Here is a 19,867-nt window from a genome sequence, read left to right as displayed (position 1 = left end):
ACAGAGCCCCCCGGATGTCCCATCGTGTCGGGCTGTGACTCTTGTTTAGAGCCAATAGCGCAATACGTGGATTTCTTTTTAAAGCCATTTGTGTGCCAGGTTAAATCTTATTTGCGCGACACAACCGATTTTTTTAACAGTCGAAGATACCATCTTTGATCCGCAATCGCAAATCATGGTTACAATGGACGTTACGTCCTTGTATACCCAAATCCCCCAGGAAGAAGCCTTAGAAGTCATGCAGATATATCTGGACATGAGAGAAAGACCACATCGAGTTCCGACTGCCTTCATTTTAGAATTGGCAGCAATAGCACTGAAGAGAAATTTCTTCACTTTCAACGGCCAGTTCTACATGCAAGTGAAGGGCACCGCCATGGGATGTCCTTATGCCCCAGAAATGGCGGTGCTCTTGATGGCGCAGTATGAGGAAAGGTTCGTGGACATGAATAACCCTTTTAAACATCAACACTACAGTGGTACAGGTACATAGACGACGTCTGGCTCCTGTGGCAGGGGAGTCAGACCGAGTTATTGGCCTTTCATGGATGGCTCAATACTAGGCACAGATATATAAAATTCTCGATAGAAAATAGCCCTAGTCATATGACTTTTTTGGATATTGAAATGAGGTGTGTGGACGGGAGGTTGGTTTCGTCTTTGTTCAGGAAGGCCACTGACAGAAACACGATTTTACACCACAGAAGCGCACATGCCCGCAGTCTAAAAGCTAATTTACCCTATGGGCAATTATTAAGAATAAGACGGAATTGCTCAGAAATACAAGACTATGAGCTGCATGCCCAAGCATTTTGCTGTGATATGCAAGAGCGTGGTTATCCACGTAAGCTCCTCAAACACTCTCTTAAGCGTGCAAAATATACGCCTAGAGAATGTCTACTGCAAACCAAACAGCGAGCACCTCTAGAGAAACTTGTGTGCGTCACTACCTTCTGTCCGGACACCCACAAATTGAGACAGGCTGTATTAAAGAATTGGCATTTGTTGGAGGGGCTGAGCTGCCCGTTCCCCAAACCAATTTTTGCATACAGAAAAAAACGCAGCATTGGCCAGGAACTCATCCGAGCTGACGTGGTTATTCCCAAGCCCAAAAGCGACTTATTGGCGCAATGGAATCTCAAGCCTATCGAGGGTCACCACAAGTGTGGTAACTGCATCGCCTGCTCTAGCACAATAGAAGGCGACAAGTTTGTACACCATGGGACCAAGTGGAAGCACAAAGAATTTTCTAATTGTAGAACAAAGAACGTTGTGTACTTGATTCTATGTCCGTGCCAACTAATTTATATTAGAAAAACCAGCCAGCAAGTCAGCCACAGAATAAGTCAGCACCGATCGCGGATTAAGAAAAAGGTCATATCTGCTCCAATGGTGGAGCATTTCTGCGAGAAGTCTCACAGTGAGCAAGAATTCAAATGGTCTGTCCTATACACTGTAAACTCCAGGTCAAAATGCCATGACGTCGAACGCGTTCTGTTACAAAAAGAAGCGTATCTAATTTTAAAATTCAATAGTGCACAGACTGGTTTAAATAACCTGTCTGAGATAGCGCATATTTGACCACATCTGTCCTGATTTGCATCGGTTAGACATCCCTGGCTTGCCCGCTGGTCTTGGTCCTCTATTGCATGAGAACAGGTCACTGACCCAGAGAAGCCACCCAAAATTCTAGTACAATCTAGCGCACTCATCTTTTGTTTTAAAATACATGATACAATAAACAATTGGAAGGACATACCCATTACCTTTAGACTAAGATACGGTGCTGTAGACAGCACTTCTAGCCTTTATTTTCAAGCAAATGTGACTCATGGGACTACATGCCCCATAATGCATCAGTATAGCTTTTGCATATAACAAACAGGAAATAGCGGTGGCCATCTTTACTGAGAGAAATTCGAATTCCACAGTACAGAGCAGCAGCTCCAGCCACAGGTATTTGTCCCACTTGCACTAATACGCGCTTGCTGAGCGCTGAATCAGTAAAAATATTCTACTAAGGGTGCGCTTTGTTTTTCTTTGTAGAATGCTGAAATCAACAATTCCATTTATGCGCAAATGAGAGATTAAATCAAGGTAGGCAATCCCTTCTCAAATTCTCCAAGCGAGTGTTTAACATAATGTGCACACCGCTAAGCGTCTGAATATCAATCTTTCCCATATCTCAGAACCCAAACTGATGGTCACGCTGCTTTTAATGGACCTTGCCAGCACTCAGCACTACTGAAAGTAAAAGGTATGCTTCCACTCCCCAACTTGTTTTAGCTAGTGAATATATTGTACCAATCTCGTAATGATAAAAATTAAAAACATCCCTTAAATTCTTTTAGGCTTCTCTGCCGGGCCACGTTATTTCATTTAAACGGACCCCCAAAAGACCCGATCTGAAATTCAACACTGAGCAGCCTTGGTATGTAGCGCACACGGACATTACAGCTACTGTATGATAAAAAGGAGCCCACACACTAGATTAAGCAAAACATTGCTTTTGTATCCCACAGATACAAGATACATACAGCCCTGATGACAGACCAGTGACTCCAGTCTGGTCTAGAAATGCGTCGGCAGTATTGGTTGGGAGATATAAAGTATTACTGTTGCACTAAAGCTAGGACCGGCTGGTCCAGCACTAAAATATACAAGATATTTAATCATTTCTCTTCCCAACCCCTAGTTTCTCTCAATCAGTGTTTGTTAGCTTTTTGTTGTTCGTAAATTGATATGTTTGTATTATTATTTTTTCAATAATGTCTGAGGTGAGAATATTTTCTATTGTGTGTTCTAATAATTTCTAAATGTGTAAATAGCCTTTGCCCTGAATGTTTGCTAACATTAGTCCAGCCTTGTAAATATTTGTAAATATTTGCAATCAATGTCTTTTTTCTGTCAGCAATTTTTTCAAATTATAGAAAATACAAAATGATTGACACAAAATAATGGTGTCCAGGGAAGCGATAATAAAGTGTTTCTTACCCTATATCAAAAAATTGTATTGAGTAACTGTGGTTTGGGCATTTTGTGTTGTTTACTAACTTGCTAAAAGTGGCATTTTCAGAATTGCAATTTAAAATCCGACTTCATCATAAGTTAGGGTTTTAAATTGTGATTCCAGAGCATCAAACATGAACCCGTGATCACATATAACATATAATAAGGCAACTCCAAATTTATTCTATGGAAGAGACAGTATGGGTGGGTGAAACTTGCAGAGTTTCACTCCAGAGAATTCCACAGAGTTACCTTAAAAGTCTTTGAGATTCCTCAGAGTTCCGCGAGCGGGGGAATATTGGCATGACCCACTACTTACACTGATTTTTAGCTCTGGGAGCTTGTTCCACGGTGTAAAATCAGCATGAAGGGCACCATAAAGTGTACAAGAGGGTGCTGCTTCTTTCATCTGCTCGAGTAAATTTTCTACCCAAGGGGCAGCTTTCTCAACACGAATGGTTGTAATCTGCTGCGACAATCTGTGTTGAGAAATCTCGCTGGAATGCATTCTCATACTCCAAAATCACGCTAGGGGATGCAAAATTTTGCTTGCACTCGCAAACTTTACTTTGGCAAGCTGAGCATGAGGAAAATCTCTGCCACACAGTGGTTGACGGAGTTTTGCCAGAACTTCCTACTGCAAGGGGAATGCGGAGTGGCAAAAACTCAGCAAACTCCACTACCATAGTGGGATTTTTCACCCACCACTAAGAGGCAGGTCTTGCAGTGGTAACAAATAAATGTAGGAGTTTTTCACTACCAGGACATGTAAAACTTAAAAGTACATGTCCTACTTTTTAAATATATATCACCCTGCTATCTGGGCTGTCTGGGGCCTTCCCTAGGGATGACTTATATGTATTAAAAAGGAAGGTTGTGACTTGGCAAATGGTTTATTTTTCCAGGGCAAGATGACAGCTTAAGATTGCACACACAGGCTCTGCAATGGCAGGCCTTAGACATGCTTAAAGGAATACTTAAGTGGGTGACACAATCAGCTCTGAAGAACCACGAGTAGCAATTACTTTACAGGCCCCAGGTGCAAGAAGGGCCACCTTACTGGGGACTTAGAAGTAAATTAATATATGGCAATTGGGGATAAGGCTATATTACCATGTTTAGAGGAGAGAGCACCAGCACTTTGGTACTGGTTAGCAGAGTCCTAGTGCCAGCAGAAGAAGGTAAGAAAAATGGAGCAGGAAGGCAACATTTGGGGGAAGGCCAAACTAAGGTTGACAGGTCTTTCATGTGGTGTTGTCTCTTTATTACTGCTTGAAGCGTTGCACAAATACTTTATGCATTTCCTCTAAGTCTGACTGTTCTGTGCCAAGCTACCAGAGGGTTGAGCACAGGTTAATTGGTGTTGTCGTGTTCTTCACTCAGACAAGAACAAGGATTGGGCTCAATTTCTTACAATATTGGTCAAGGTTTACTTCCTATTGGCAATCACCTCATGGGGTAGGATTGGATAACCAGTCACCATAACAGGTACTCAACTGTCTTTCAGTAATAAAATGAGCCTGAAGGAAGAACAGGAACCCCATTTTAGTCACCCTAAGCATACCAGTACATTTGGCACATTTCTTTGTGTATAATGAAGTTGCTGTCTCTCCTTCTATTCAAGAGTGATACATTTGAAGCCTAGTAGGACCCAGAACCACAATTATAGACAGTTTCTCTTCAGGAAGTCAGAAACTAGGCTGGGAAATTATCCCAGCTGCATTAGCGATTGATGGGGTAGCTCTCACTTGGATGTCTAAACCTCAGTTGTATCTCACAAAATTAGCTTGTTTACAGTGAATTATGTGTTGCAGAATACAACTCAGTTTTTTTGGGGGTTCTCTCTGGTAATGCTTTATTTTGCTTGTATTAATCCTCCATGTTTCCGTACTGTGATAAGAAAGATGGATAAAGAGAATAGCCCTTGATCAGTTATTCAAAATATTCATAGTTACAAGTCCAGCTTTCTTCATCTTAGTTCTATATTTTCCTCTAGATCCTTGCCAAATTTGAGTCCATACAACAGGAGTGGACTAGGTAGATCTCAGATCTTTCGATATATATAAGGGTAAGGGTCGTTTTTAGTGTCTGAAATCAGAGGCAACTCACTCAGACAAGAAGTAGCGGGGCATTATATTTTTAGGAATAAGCCAGTTAATCCTCCCTCATGGATGACACATTGCAACAATCTGTTAGGACAGTGACTGGGGATACTAGGACTCCCACTAATGATTATTTCCATTAAGTAGGTTGTGTTAGTATACTATTCGAAATACAATAACCAACATACAAGTAATATGAGATGAATCAAGTAAATATAAAGGGTATTGTATAACTTAGGGCCTGATTACAATCTTGGTGACAGATATCTAATCTATCAAAATATATAACCCATAAACTATAATTGGATTTATATTTCCAATGATATCTTATAGGATTTATATTTCGGCAGACGAGATGTCCTTCACCATTTTCAGTATGCTTAGATGGCCTGAAACTTGTTAATATTGCCCTCTGTATGGATTGGCCAGCTAGGGTGGCGAGAAAGCACTGCAGTCTGAGTAGTCTCATTGCATCAGGCTTCTTGCATTCTGCTGTAGTGCTTGAAACCTGGTGGTGGTAGTGGCACACTGAGAATAGTAACAATGTGCATGTCTCTCTTTAACCGTTGATCCTCAGACTTGGGTGCAGGCCTTGTGGATTGCAGCTGAATGCTGACTGTACGCCTTCTTAAGCATACAGGCAAGGAAAGTTTTTTATACATGACTGCATGTAGTGAGCAATGGCTTTTGACCTCAATAGAGCTATCAAAATTGCATAACATAATTGTGCCTGCAGGAATGCGGCAATTTAAAAAATAAATGTATTTATTCTAACCTGTGTTGATTGGAACACGGCTGGGGTGCCTATGGGAGAATTTGAAAGAGTAAGGGAAATTCTTGCTCAACCCTTTGGCTATTGGAAACACCTATAATACATGGAAGCTTGGGACAACTGCTGATTGCTTGCTGCTGCTCAATGAGGGCTTGTGTTTAACAACACATCAGCTCCAATGACTCTGCATTTCTGCCAGCCATTCAGAGCATACCATCATAACTAAGAGAATTTGTAATAAGGGCAATGTGGAGATGCAACGACTGGAACTTGAAAGAAGACAAAGGAGGTTTGAGAGATGTCCCAAGCTTGCAGGACTGAGAACTGGCATTTCTACCTTGGCTAATACATTGTTGAAACATTGACAGTCGATAAAAGGACGAAACTTGTTGGACTCTTCAGGTTTGCATGGAACAAAGATAAGTCATCTCAACTAACACGTTATTACTACCCTCCAGTGGCTGCTTGAAGCTATCATAGATGGCAGATAAAGAACCAAACCTTTGGTAGAAACTCTGTTGGGTGAGCACAGTTTGTTGAGATGTTCTGTGCAGACCCCTGCATACAAAATCGGAGTTTCTCCTTAGCCATTCATGAACTGCAGATATCCAGTAGCTAGGAAGAACTTATTAGTAAATATGATATTGAAATGTGATATTTGACAGCATCAGTAACATGGGTATCCTTCCCAGATCTACAAATCAACTTTCTATGCCCTAATCCCTTCTTCAGCACTCTGTGGACCCATGAGTGTGATCTGTTTCAGCTAATGCTACAATAGAGTGAGAGAGTGGGGTGTTCCTATGCAACAACCCTTGGATTTTGGCGAATTTCCAGATTTACAAACACTGATGATCCTGGGAATGTGTTATAATGCTACTCCTCCCCAGTGGAGGTGCAATAGGGAGAAATATATCTGTTTCTCCTTGTTGTTTCCACTTTCCAAGTGTGCTGCATTCTGAAACACAATTAGGAAGAGTAAAATTCTTCTAAGGATTGTTTTTGTGCAGGAAGGTGCCCCTTTCCGCTCACAAAAAATGCTACCTAGAATGCAGGTCCCCTTTCACCACAGCTCAAGGGTGTCTGCGGTGCTGCTAGGTATCCAAAAAGGTGCCAGTGCAACGAAACAACAGGAATGCACCGTACAATGTTAAATATGGCACATTCCTGCCCTTTCCCTTTCACACAGTGCAGCAAGGCGGCTTGCTGCGCGAATCTTTGATAAATATGCCCCTATATCCATATCTACGTTTTGCCACAAATACATAGATTTTTTTAATTGTACAACCAATGATATTTTCTTATTTTGTCCTAAAGCCAGAGCAGTCCCATATGAAATGTTAGTAAAAATAGTCTCCAGATGCTATTCCTAGCTCAAACTACCCTAGGCCTGCCAAAACCTTTGGACTCCCTCGTTTGTTTCAACATTTGGCACAGCCAAATCAAAGGAGTACAACAGAGCCATTTCTCTTATTTCTGTTTTAATTGACAGTAAGCTATAAACTGCTGGGCCAGAAGCGTTAGGCATGTTTTCCATATAATCATTAACCAGGGAAATATTCTTTCTAGCATATCTGAACTTCTGAAGCTCTGGGCTGACAAGAGTCTCCATTAGTCAATGTGATATTAATTGGGGCCATTAGGTCTCTATAAAATATCAACATTGATGTCTCCACTTGAATGGCCATTGCCTTCAATCCGATATTCGACCGATGTTGCCTATATTACAGATCTTGAAGGAACAGAAAAACTCTTCCATCATTTTCACTCCAATATATAAATTCTTTCAGAGTAGACCAGAAACTTCTAAATGTCAGCAGGCAAAACCTTTTCCAAATAAGTTATTTGTAATGGTTCCCCTATCTATCCTCCACATATTTGATTACATCTCTTTAACGCCCACGTGCCCATAATTGTAATTTTCTTTCTCTGTACAATCTGAACTTTGGAATTCAATGTACAAGCAAGCAGAAAGCCCAAGTACAAATAATCCTCCATCTTTCCAAGCTTTATCCCATCAAATCGAAGATTCTGAAACAAGATCTCAGATCAATAAACCACGACAAACAAGCTGCTCATTGTAAATCCGTCCTTTCCTCCCAAGCTGACCTGGTTGAGGTTCAAACTCTCATGGACCACTACAATTCGAGTATCGCCAAGATCATGGATGACATGGCTCCACTTAAGCTTAAAAATACCTCAGCAAAAATTTCCAAACCTTGGTACAAAGAAAATTTAAACTCGGAACGTCACAATCTTAGAGCAGCTGAAAGATCCTGGCATTCCAACCCTTCCTTGGGTCAACTAAAACTTCTGAGAGATGTCAGAGGCCTCTACAACAAACAGATCAAGAAAGCTAAGGTTGACTACTTCAGATTACAACTAGATCAAGCGGCAAATCACCCCAAGAAGCTCTACGAACTGGTCAAACAGGATTCTGTTACCGCTCCATGCCTCTCTGATTCGAATGGCAACCCACCTTCTTGCTCTTGCGAGGAATTTGACGCTTTCTTCACGGAGAAATCACGATTATTCTCCATTGACTTCGCATCTAAGAAGGCCCTATTGCCCCCTTCTTTAGCTGCAACGCCCTTCGACTTCCTTGAAAAGCGTAGCCCGACCATCATTGACGCTAAGAATAATACCTCATGGGGCTCCTTTTCCCCTTTTAGTGAAAAAGACATTGAAAAAATTCTCCAGAGTATCAACCCGTCTAACCACTTCGGGGACCCGCTGCCTCCGCCCATCTTCAAAGAGATCAAGAGCGCTCTCATCCCCACCTGGACCAGGATATCGCCTCCTTATCTCAAGGCGTGATTCCCGACTGCCTAAAAGCAGCCCAGGTCTCATCTATTCTAAAAAAACTCAGCGCTGATATATTGGATCTCAATAACTTTAATCCTATTTCCAACATCTCCACCCTAGCGAAACTTCTTGAAAAATGTGTCCAATCTCAGCTCTGTTTTCATATTGAGAATTACCAACTCTTAGACCATCATCAATCCGGTTTCCGGATGGGTCACAGCATTGAATTGGCCCTTATACACATTGTTGATGACATCCTGAAAATGCTTGACAAAAAAGAATCCTGCCTCTTGATCCTCCTTGACCTTTCCTCTGCATTCGATACGGTCAATCATGACATTCTCCTATCCATCCTACAAAACAGAATGGGTTTCTTGGATCAGGTGCTCCACTGGTTCTCATCCTTCCTTCTCCACAGATCTCAAAGATTCAAGACAAACCTCTCCCTCTCTCAGCCCTCCCCAGTACTTATGGGGGTTCCCCAAGGGTCTGCCCTTTCTCCTATCCTCTTCAACCGTTTCTTGGAACCTCTTACTAACTTACTTAACTCTATGAACTTCATCCCCTGATAACATCATCTCACTAACTTCTATCCTCATGTCGACTCAAATCATCTCCTGCTCAACACTTCCAAAACGGAATTCTTGCTCATCTCCCCGCTGAACCACACCCCCAAGATCGATCTCTGGTTGCCTCACCTCACGGTTCTCAACTGCACTCCGATCATCATAGACTCTCAAGGTCACAGTGGACAAACACCTCAGTATGAAGACTCATATCAGCAATGTTTGTAAGGGAGCGAACCACGTGATGAGGATACTCAGAATGATCAAACCCTTCCTGCCACAAAAGGATTTCAAGCAGGTGGTTCAAGCTCTTGTTTTACCATGGTTAGACCATGGTAGTGCAACTCTCTGTGGCCTTCCTAAATATGCCCTGGCTCTACTTAGAACCTCGCTGAACTCTGCAGCAAGACTGATTACAGGCTCCAAACATAGTGAGCACATATCCCCAGTCCTTAAATCTCTCAACTGGCTACCCTTTGAAGCACAAATCCAGCTAAAGATTGCAATCTGGAAGCACCAAGCCCTTCACTACAGTACTCCCACGTATCTAGCTCAAAAAGTTGAACTATCCTGTGGTGTGCGGCATCTAGAAGCACCTCTACTCTCCTCCTGAAACCTATCCTCCTTAGCAAAAAGAGAACTTGTCACCGAGCCTTCTCTGACGCTGCCCCTAAAATATGGAACTCTCTCCCTCCGGATGTAGGCAGACTTGCTTCGACGACGGCTTTCAAACTGGAAGCCAAAAAATTCTTAATGAGCAAATTCTTGCCATAAGGGATTGAGGCACTCATAAGGTGGTTGTCGCTGTGTTCCTAGCACAATGGCACAACTAACAGCCACGGATCATATCATCTGCATGATATTATACCTATACTGTGAGGGTACTGGGTGGCAGATAGCACTTACTTGGAGGCCTGAGCTCGGCGTTCCTTCCTCCCCGCCCTGGTCCGACGCGGTAGCCAGTACCGTTGCGCGGAGGGCGGGCAGGTAGAGCCAGGCACTTCCGGTGGCTGAGATTAGCGCTCTAGTTGTTGGGAGCACTTTTAGGTTAAAAGAGGCAGAACTCGGCGGCCGCGGGACGGCAAAGGTGGGCAGTGGCAGTGTCCCCCTGAGCTGTTGGTGACAAGACTGGGCATTAGCGCTTACACCTCTACCTGGCTCTCGTGATAATTTTAAAAATCGGCAATTGTTTTATTTGCATGGGAATTTTTTTAAATAATAAAGGCAACACTGTGAGGGTACTGGGTGGCAGATAGCACTTACTTGGAGGCCTGAGCTCGGCGTTCCTTCCTCCCCGCCCTGGTCCGACGCGGTAGCCAGTACCGTTGCGTGGAGGGCGGGCAGGTAGAGCCAGGCACTTCCGGTGGCTGAGATTAGCGCTCTAGTTGTTGGGAGCACTTTTAGGTTAAAAGAGGCAGAACTCGGCGGCCGCGGGACGGCAAAGGTGGGCAGTCGCAGTGTCCCCCTGAGCTGTTGGTGACAAGACTGGGCATTAGCGCTTACACCTCTACCAGGCTCTCATGATAATTTAAAAAATCGGCAATTGTTTTATTTGCATGGGAATATTTTTTAAATAATAAAGGCAACACTGTAAGGGTACTGGGTGGCAGATAGCACTTACTTGGAGGCCTGAGCTCGGCATTCCTTCCTCCCCGCCCTGGTCCGACGCGGTAGCCAGTACCGTTGCGCGGAGGGCGGGCAGGTAGAGCCAGGCACTTCCGGTGGCTGAGATTAGCGCTCTAGTTGTTGGGAGCACTTTTAGGTTAAAAGAGCCATGCCCCAGCGAACGCGCAGCGGACGAGCGCAGCGGGAGCGCCGTCTTCGCGCCGAAGACGCGCCAAAGACAAGCCCGTCTGCGCCCGTCCGCGGCCGACCGGGGCTAGGGGCCGGACCCCTGGCCGATACCCCTGTCACAATGATATACAGTGCCAAACAACTCATGTCATTGAGGCAGGAAGCTGAGGAGGACTGCAGACATAGTATGACATTGGGCTCTAAGCAAGATCGGTGTAACTACTGTCCCTTCACTCTAGTTCAGCAGCGCGAGATGGCGAATGCTGGGGAGAGATTGAAACTGTCCCTTATTAACTGTCATTCCCTGGGGAAGCAAAAAATGGAGGTCCATGATCTACTAATAGATGGACAGTTGGATGCCTTGTTTTTAACAGAAACTTGGCTGAATGAAGATTCTGCACCTGACATAATAGATGCATTACCACCTGGGTATGAGATTAAGAGGATTGATAGACCCGTAGGGCGTGGAGGTGGACTAGCTATAATCGCTAAACTAAAAATATGTTGCACCTTGGAGCCAATGGATATCAAAGAAAGCGAAGCAGGCTTTTTTTCTATTTCAGATCAAGATAGTCAGATCCTGAAAGGGTTTCTGATCTATAGGCCCCCAGGTCCAGGGACCAGATTTACGGAAAGCCTGATAGAACAATTGATACAACCCGCCCTAAAATATGAGAGGTTGCTTCTTTTAGGGGATCTTAATTTTCATTTTAATGAGCCCACTAATAAAGAAGCCCGGGAGTTTCGTAATGAGCTTGCAGCGATGCAAATGACGCTTAAATCCGAACTACCCACTCATGATCATGGGCAATTATTGGATCCCATTTTCTCCAACTGGGAATCGCTGAGGATAGACACACCGGTGCCTGTGGTATGGTCGGACCATTACCAGATCCCCTTTCAGATTGTGGTACGAAAGGGGAAAGCACACAAGGCCGACGAGATAATTAAACGCAGGAAATGGGTAGGCTTCTCCAGTGCTAAATTTAATGACCTTATGGAACAGGGTGGACCCCCAGTAGGTCAAGAGATAGGGGCTGCCTGTGATATACTAGATAATCGTATCTGGAAAGCTCTTGATCATACAGCCCCTTGGACAAATAACAGACCATGGAGGCAATCTAAATCAGCACCCTGGTTTGGCCCTGAGCTTGCTAAGGAAAAGGCGGCTTGCAAACAGCTCGAGAGACGTTGGAGAAAAGGCTATTCGGTGGTAGACAGCCTGGCCTATAAAACTAATCTTAAGGGCTACCATGCCTCGATTAGGAAGCACCGGACGGCATATTACAAAGATAGGATAGAGAGTGCGGAGAATTCAATTAAAGAACTGTTTGCGGTGTTCAAGGAAGTGGGCTCCCTTTCAAGCAGGGCGGGCCCATTGGAATGCTCGGCGGAATCATGCGACCGAGTGGCCCAATATTTCGCTGATAAAGTGGGGAAAATGTATTCCTCATTTCCAGTGGAAGCTAGAACAAAGCTTGTGATAGAAGATACCACCAGTTACTGTGAAGGAACTGAGTTATTAGTATCCTTCAGTACTCCTCAAGAAGACACCCTAATTGATATAGCCTCCAAAATTAAATCAGGTTCCCCTAAGGACCCAGCACCTGCAAAAATACTTAGAGAAAGTATTAACATACTGGAACCTCATATACGCGATCTGCTGGATCTGTCCTTTGGTTCAGGGAGTGTTCCGCCAGTATGGAAAGAGGCAGTGGTAATTCCGCTAAAAAAGAAACCCAATATCAGTGTGGAGCAATTAGACAATCTACGACCTATCTCCCTTCTTCCTTATTTCTCTAAGATCGCTGAGAAAGTTGTCAATAAACATCTGACAGAGCACATTGAAACCTGTAAACTCCTACATCCCACTCAATCTGGTTTTAGGGCATCTTACTCGACCGAATCTGCCCTACTCCTGTCCACTGAAACCATACGTAAGTTGGTGGACGAAGGCCATACCACAGCGCTGATTCTGTTAGACCTGAGCGCGGCTTTCGACACTGTAGCACATCACATCTTGCTGCAGTGTCTGAAAAAAGGAGGAGTAAGGGGCAGAGCTTTGGAGTGGCTAGAATCGTTCCTACGGGACCGGAGCTTTCAAGTCACCCAAGGCCCTCATCGGTCTAAGAGTATAATGCTTAATCAGGGAGTGCCCCAAGGGTCTAGCTTGAGCCCCACCCTCTTCAATCTCTATGTAACACCTATAGCAGAGATTACGGAGAGGTTTGGGGTTCAAGTAGTTACCTATGCAGATGACACCCAATTGGTGGTGTCTCTTGCACAGTCAGACGGGGCAGCAGCGATCAACTTTTCAATGTGCCTTCAAGCCATAGCAGTTTGGATGGCTAATAACTGCCTGAAATTAAACGGCAGTAAGACAGAGGTGCTGGTGGTGGGACATGCACCATCGGTGTGGACTTCGGCATGGTGGCCGCAGGTGCTGGGGCCTCTACCCTCACCTAGTGAACAAGTGAAGAACTTGGGTATCTGGATAGATAGCAAGATCTCCTTTGAGCAGCATACCACTCGGGTGGCTGGCCAATGCTTCGGCATTTTGAGAACTATGCGGAAAACATTGGACCTACTCCCCACGACAGCTAGGAAGACCATAATCCATGCTCTGGTTACCTCGAGATTGGACTATGGGAACGTCCTGTACTTAGGAGCCAATAACAGATGTATCACTAGGCTTCAGCGGATACAGAATATGGCGGCCCGCATGATCCTGAAATTACCCAGAAGAGCATCATCTAAGAAAGCCCTGGAAACTCTCCACTGGCTTCCGATTAAAGAACGGGTGCTCTATAAGACCTTACTGTTCAGTCACCGTATCATGCAGGGAAAGGGGCCATCCTATCTGCTGGATCTATTGAACCCTTACATCCCGGGCCGGGTCCTGAGATATTGCCGGGAAAGGGCTGGTGAAGGTTCCTAGGTTCAGAAGAGCTCGGATGGGTGGACGCTCCTTCCGAGTACAAGCTGCTCAACATTGGAATAAACTGCCATATGAAATGCGATTTGAAGTTTCGGAAAGTTTCTTCCGGAAACAACTTAAAACCTACCTCTTTCCTCTGGCTAGAAACTGATGAGGTTAATAGGGGAGAACCTGGTGGGGCTGATCCACCTGCTATTTAGGCCAGTCACACTTAGCGCGGGGACACACTGCTCCCAGTGTAACCAGGCGCTTTATAAAATTTATTATTATTATTATTATTATTATTATTATACGTGTAGCATTGTTTATTGTTTAGCATTGTTTTTTTGTTGTTGTTTTTTTCCCTTCAATTACTGTGTATATCTCACTTTGTCCTCCCTACCAACTTACTATAAAGCGCTCTGATATCCTTCGGGATCTTGTTTGCGCTATATAAAACGTTATAAATAAAATAAATAAATCTATACATTCGAAGTTACACAATACTCTTTATAATTACTTTACTAGCTCATATTACTTGTTTGTTGGTTATTAACCAGACATTTGGTATGAACTACGACATTGGATTTTTTAGGGTTGACAATAAGCTTTTGTACGCTACAATTTGTCCAATTACCACTGCAGCGCCACCGAGGTTTGACCCAACAGGACCACATCATTGGCATTCATAAGTACAGTTACATGTTGGGTTAATACCTTGTGGAGAAATGCTTCGATACAGACAGAAAAGTATGAATGCAAGAACACATCCCTGCTTTATTGTTTTATATATATTTATCCATTCAGTAAGCTGTCCAGGAGAACCAGATGGAACCTCCATCCAGTAAGCCCTATGATGAGCATGAATGGTGGGAATTAGTCTGACTGAGATCCCTTTTTATGTCAGATTCCACCATGAATCTGCCAAAAGCAGACCAAAAGTCCAAAAAATAACACCAGCAATGTTGTCCATTTTCTGTTTGTACTGTACTGAAATTAATCTACTTGGGTAGTTTCCCCAGTTTTGAATGAACCACTGGCTTATTCTGCCCCCCAGCCACTGGAAGGCTGCTAAGCTCCTCTTAGTGAATGCACTCTAATCCTAAATATTGAATATTTGACTTTTTGATAAATCCATGGTATCAATGTGCCATGGACTGTTCAAATAACATCAATGGCAACGTTTCTATGTGGGCTGAAGTATGGCCTTACATATCCTGATGGAGATATGGAAGTACCACTCAAAGCCAGATGAAGTGCTAAAAATATTATAAAACTGTTCTTACTAGATTAAGCCAAACTCTACCATTAGATAAGGCAATAGTAAAGTAAGTTTTGAAGCCTGGCAGGCCAGCGGGGCATAAATGTGCATAATATTTAGAAGAGAAATATTAGACCTGGCATCCTTTACTGACTGTTTTTGCTGGATTTAGGACTCTGCGTACTTTACAACTGCTAACCAGTGATAGAATGTTTGTGCTCAAACATGTATAATTGGCTCATACCCAATTGGCATATCTAATGTACTTGCAATTCCTTAGTAAAGTGGTACACATGTACCCAGGCCTGTGAATGAAATGTTACTAGTAGTCCTCCACTACTGATTGTGCTACTCACTTAAGTAGCCCTTCTAACATGACTCAGGCCTGTCATTGCAGCATGCATGTGCAGTTCTTAAACTGTCATTTCGACCTGGCAACATAAACCTTTTGCCAGGCATAAACATTCCTTTTTAATACATATATTTGTCACCCCGGGGTCAGGCCCTGAACAGTCCTGAGGGCAGGATGCAGAGAATTTAAAAATGAGGACATACACTTTTACGTTTAACATGTTCTCCTGAAGTCATATTTCCCCATTGCAAGCCATAGGATAACGTTGGAGTTACAGTATCACATTAAATAAGCTGTTACTTCCAACTGGGCAAAGGTGGACAAGTCGAATTTGGAGTCTTTGGAATTGCAATTAAAAGCACTCTTTAATGGTAAAATTAGATTTTCAATCACAATTCTGAGAATGCCACTTTTGGTTATTTGGTGCTTACAGATTGTTCTTGGGTCACATGAGTAGGTGCAGCAGGCAATTGGTCTTTGTGTTTTGCTCCCAGACAGTGAGACAAAGGAAAGATAGGTGTTGGCAGGAGGGCCACTGTGAGTTAATGAGGGGGAGGAACTATCACCTACCAAACTTGCATATCACAAAGGCTCTGCCTGAGCCGCACAAAGGAGTTATCACTGCTTGTTTGTGACCTCAGACAAACTGGGGCCGGGACAGGAGACGCCTGACTACTCAGGGGGTTAAAAACCTCTAGAAGCTTCCTCCAATTCAAAGTGGGCACCAGGTATAAATGTTGGACCTCAGACTCAAACTCTTCCGTACACTTCTGGACCTGTGGACTCTGCCAGGAGGAAGGACTGATGTGCAGCTGAAAATGCTGCCACTCTGCTGGACTTCTGCTGTGAAGGACTGCTGCCCTTCTGTGCTGACCAGCTGCCCTCTTGGACTTCAATGTGTTGAACCCAGGACCTCAGAGTGACTGCAAGGGCTAGTTGGCTGGCCTCCTAACTAGTGCCTCAGGGACAGAAGGCTCCAACAACCTTGAGCCCATCACCTGGACTCTGCCATCTGTGAACCCTACCCTGGCAAGTAGTGCCAAGTGGTGATATGGGCCTGACGGTGCTCTGCCAGTCCATCTCTGGATCCAGCAGAACCAGCGCATCTCCTCTGCTGCATGGTACAATCCAGAGCAGAACAGACGCATTGCCTCTACTATGAGGTTTCTCCCGGTGCATCGACCTCGCAAGCCGCATCGCAACTGCCACTGTGCAGAGCCTCACTAAAGCAGGCCCTCGCACTGCAAATCTCACTTTGATGTCAGACGCGATGACGACCCTGGTTCTCACATCACAGCCTTGCAGCTCTTTGGAACCTACACATAACCTCAACCGCACAACGTACCCTCGATGCTGGACTTTTCATTGCAAGCCCTCGTGAACTGGATCCTCGATGATGACGCAGGGCCTCCCATCGCAGCATCGCTGCTTTTTGGACCTGACGCATTGCCTCGACTGTGCAACGCATTCTCAACACCGAACATTGTATCACAAGTCCTCATTGACAGCAAACTTGTTGATTATGTAGGACCTTGCATCGTAGCTCTGCAGCTACTCAGAACCAATGCATCTCCTCAGCAGCATGATACATCCTCGACATGAAACTTCGCAAAGCTTCACAACAAGGAAATAAGGTACTCTTGTTTAGCGGGCCTACCTAGGTTCCTGTAACCAGCCCATGCTCCATCGCGGTCCACCTCAACTCATAACTTTTTCCCAGTCGGAGCAACCAGATAGCTACAGTGGGCTCTTTGTGCTTTTTTGCGGTTTCTTCTTGACTAGGGTTTCACCCCCTCAACCAGTAACCCGATTTCTTACATGAATCATGTAAAGTATGTTGCACATTTCTGCAGCTGCATGACAAAACCTCCTTTATATTTTAAAAAGGAAAACTGTGTACAGTAGTATGGGAACAATTCTGAAATTCCATCTCAGTGACATTTTACAACACAAGTTCTTAACAAGTTCTATTAGGTTCTAAAGAAGTTCTTCCATGCACCAACTTTCCGCAGTGACTATAATTAGATTTACCCAAGCCTAGATAGATTTGAAGCATAGTCATTAGTCCACTGCCAGGAAGACACTAACCCTTCTGGTGCAACGGTCCTGAAGGGAGTTCTCGATCAGCAGTACAAGAAAAAATATAATTACAGGTCAAAACATTCCCAGGAAACACTACCCTGTATTCATTATTCTTTAGTGAAAGTAAGTTGGAATGTGACACATTTAGCCTTGACCAAGGTATGAAGAGCTCTTTGTAGTTTTCAGTCCACATATTAATAACATGGTGTAGTGTGACAGGACTTTTAAAGGCAGCCTTCCAATAGACCTACTGGCGCCTCTCATCCAGGGGTACAATGGGCAGAGGACCTGTTTGAGTAGGTACCCTGCTCCTTTGGAATGGAGAGTGTGGCATCTCAATTCACAGGCAAACATATGGCGGGCTTGAGGAGTTCAGACCGCTACATTTGATTTTAAGCACCTTGGAGAATTCTATGAAAACTGCTTTCTGGCTTAGGGTGTGCAACGTAGCACAGGAAATGAAGAAAATATAGTAAATGCAGCATAGGCATCTCCCCAGGATAGTTTCAGGATTTCCATTAACGGATGTATGACGTTATAACGCATACTTTTACTCCGCAGACCATTACAACGCGACTTTTACTCCGCATACCGTTACAACGCATAGCGCCTTGGGGCGCTGGATAGTGGTAAGTATAATTTACTATTCTAACTCCAGTCCCCGTGGACCCTAGGGAAGGTGTTGGATAGTAAATTATACTTATTCCCTATCCTAGAGCGCCCCCCAGCGCAATGCGTTGTAATGGTATGCGGAGTAATGGTCGCGTTGTAATGGTAGTGCGGAGTAAAAGATCCGTTGTAACGGGTGTATACCTCCATTAACCATTGCTACATTTCACTGAATACCTGGGGCTCCCACTCCATGGAAATCAGAACTCTTCTGGTACTTGAAAAGACAAGAAGAATAAAAGGTCTGCCGAGTTCAAGTTCAAGTTCAAGTTCAAGCATTTATAAAGCGCACTACTCACCCAGAGGGTCTCAAGGCGCTGGAGGGAGGGGTTTACTGTTTATCGAATAGCCATGTTTTCAGTTCTTTTCTGAAGGAGATGTGATTCTGAGTAAGGCGAAGGTGGGTGGGGAGTGAGTTCCAGGTCTTGGCAGCCAGGAAGGAGAAGGATCTGCCACCCATGGTGGTTTTTCGGATGCGCGGGACTGCGGCGAGGGCTTGATTGGATGATCTTAGTTGGCAGGTGGGATAGTAGAAGGACAGTCGGGTGTTGAGGCATTCGGGTCCTAGATTATAGAGGGCTTTGTGTGCGTGGGTAAGAAGGCGGAAGGTAATTCTTTTGTTGACGGGAAGCCAGTGGAGGTTTTTTAAGTGACCAGTGATGTGCTCTTGGCGCGGGATGTCTAATATGAGTCTCGCTGATGCGTTTTGGATGCGCTGGAGCTTTTTCTGCAATTTTGTTGTAATTCCGGCGTAGAGTGTGTTGCCATAGTCCAGTTGACTCGTGACCAGTGCATGGGTGACAGTCTTTCTTGTTTCGAGGGGGATCCAGCGGAAGATCTTTTTGAGAATGCGAAGGACGTTGAAGCAGGAGGACGATACGGCGTTGACTTGTCTGGACATTGAGAGGGAGGAGTCTAGAATGAAGCCAAGGTTACGTGCATGGTCTGTGGGTGTGGGCGCAGATCCCAAAGCGGAAGGCCACCAGGAGTCGTCCCAAGCTGAGGGGGAGGATCCTAGGATGAGCACCTCCGTTTTGTCTGAGTTGAGTTTTAAGCGGCTCTGTTTCATCCATTCGGCTACTTCTTTCATACCTTCGTGAAGATTGTTTTTGGCGGTGTTGGGGTCTTTGGTGAGGGAAAGGATTAGCTGGGTGTCGTCGGCGTAGGAGATGATGTTGAGATTGTGTTGACGTGCGATGGAGGCGAGGGGACTCATGTAGACGTTGAAGAGGGTGGGACTGAGTGAGGAGCCTTGAGGTACGCCGCAGATGACTTCGGTGGGCTCTGAGTAGAAAGGGGGGAGTCGGACTCTCTGGGTTCTTCCGGCTAGGAACGAGATGATCCAGTCCAAGGCTTTTCCTTGTATGCCGATGTTGTTGAGGCGTTGTATGAGGGTGTTGTGACAGACAGTGTCGAAGGCGGCGGAGAGGTCGAGTAGAATGAGGGCCACTGTTTCACCGTTGTCCAGGAGTGCTCGGATGTCGTCGGTCGCCGCAATGAGGGCGGTTTCGGTGCTGTGTTTGGCTCGAAAGCCGTTC

The sequence above is a fragment of the Lissotriton helveticus genome, chromosome 7 (assembly GCF_964261635.1).
Source record: "Lissotriton helveticus chromosome 7, aLisHel1.1, whole genome shotgun sequence".
Taxonomy (NCBI): Eukaryota; Metazoa; Chordata; class Amphibia; order Caudata; family Salamandridae; genus Lissotriton; species Lissotriton helveticus.
The sequence above is the reverse complement of the archived record's forward strand: the minus strand, read 5'-3'. Positions refer to the sequence as shown.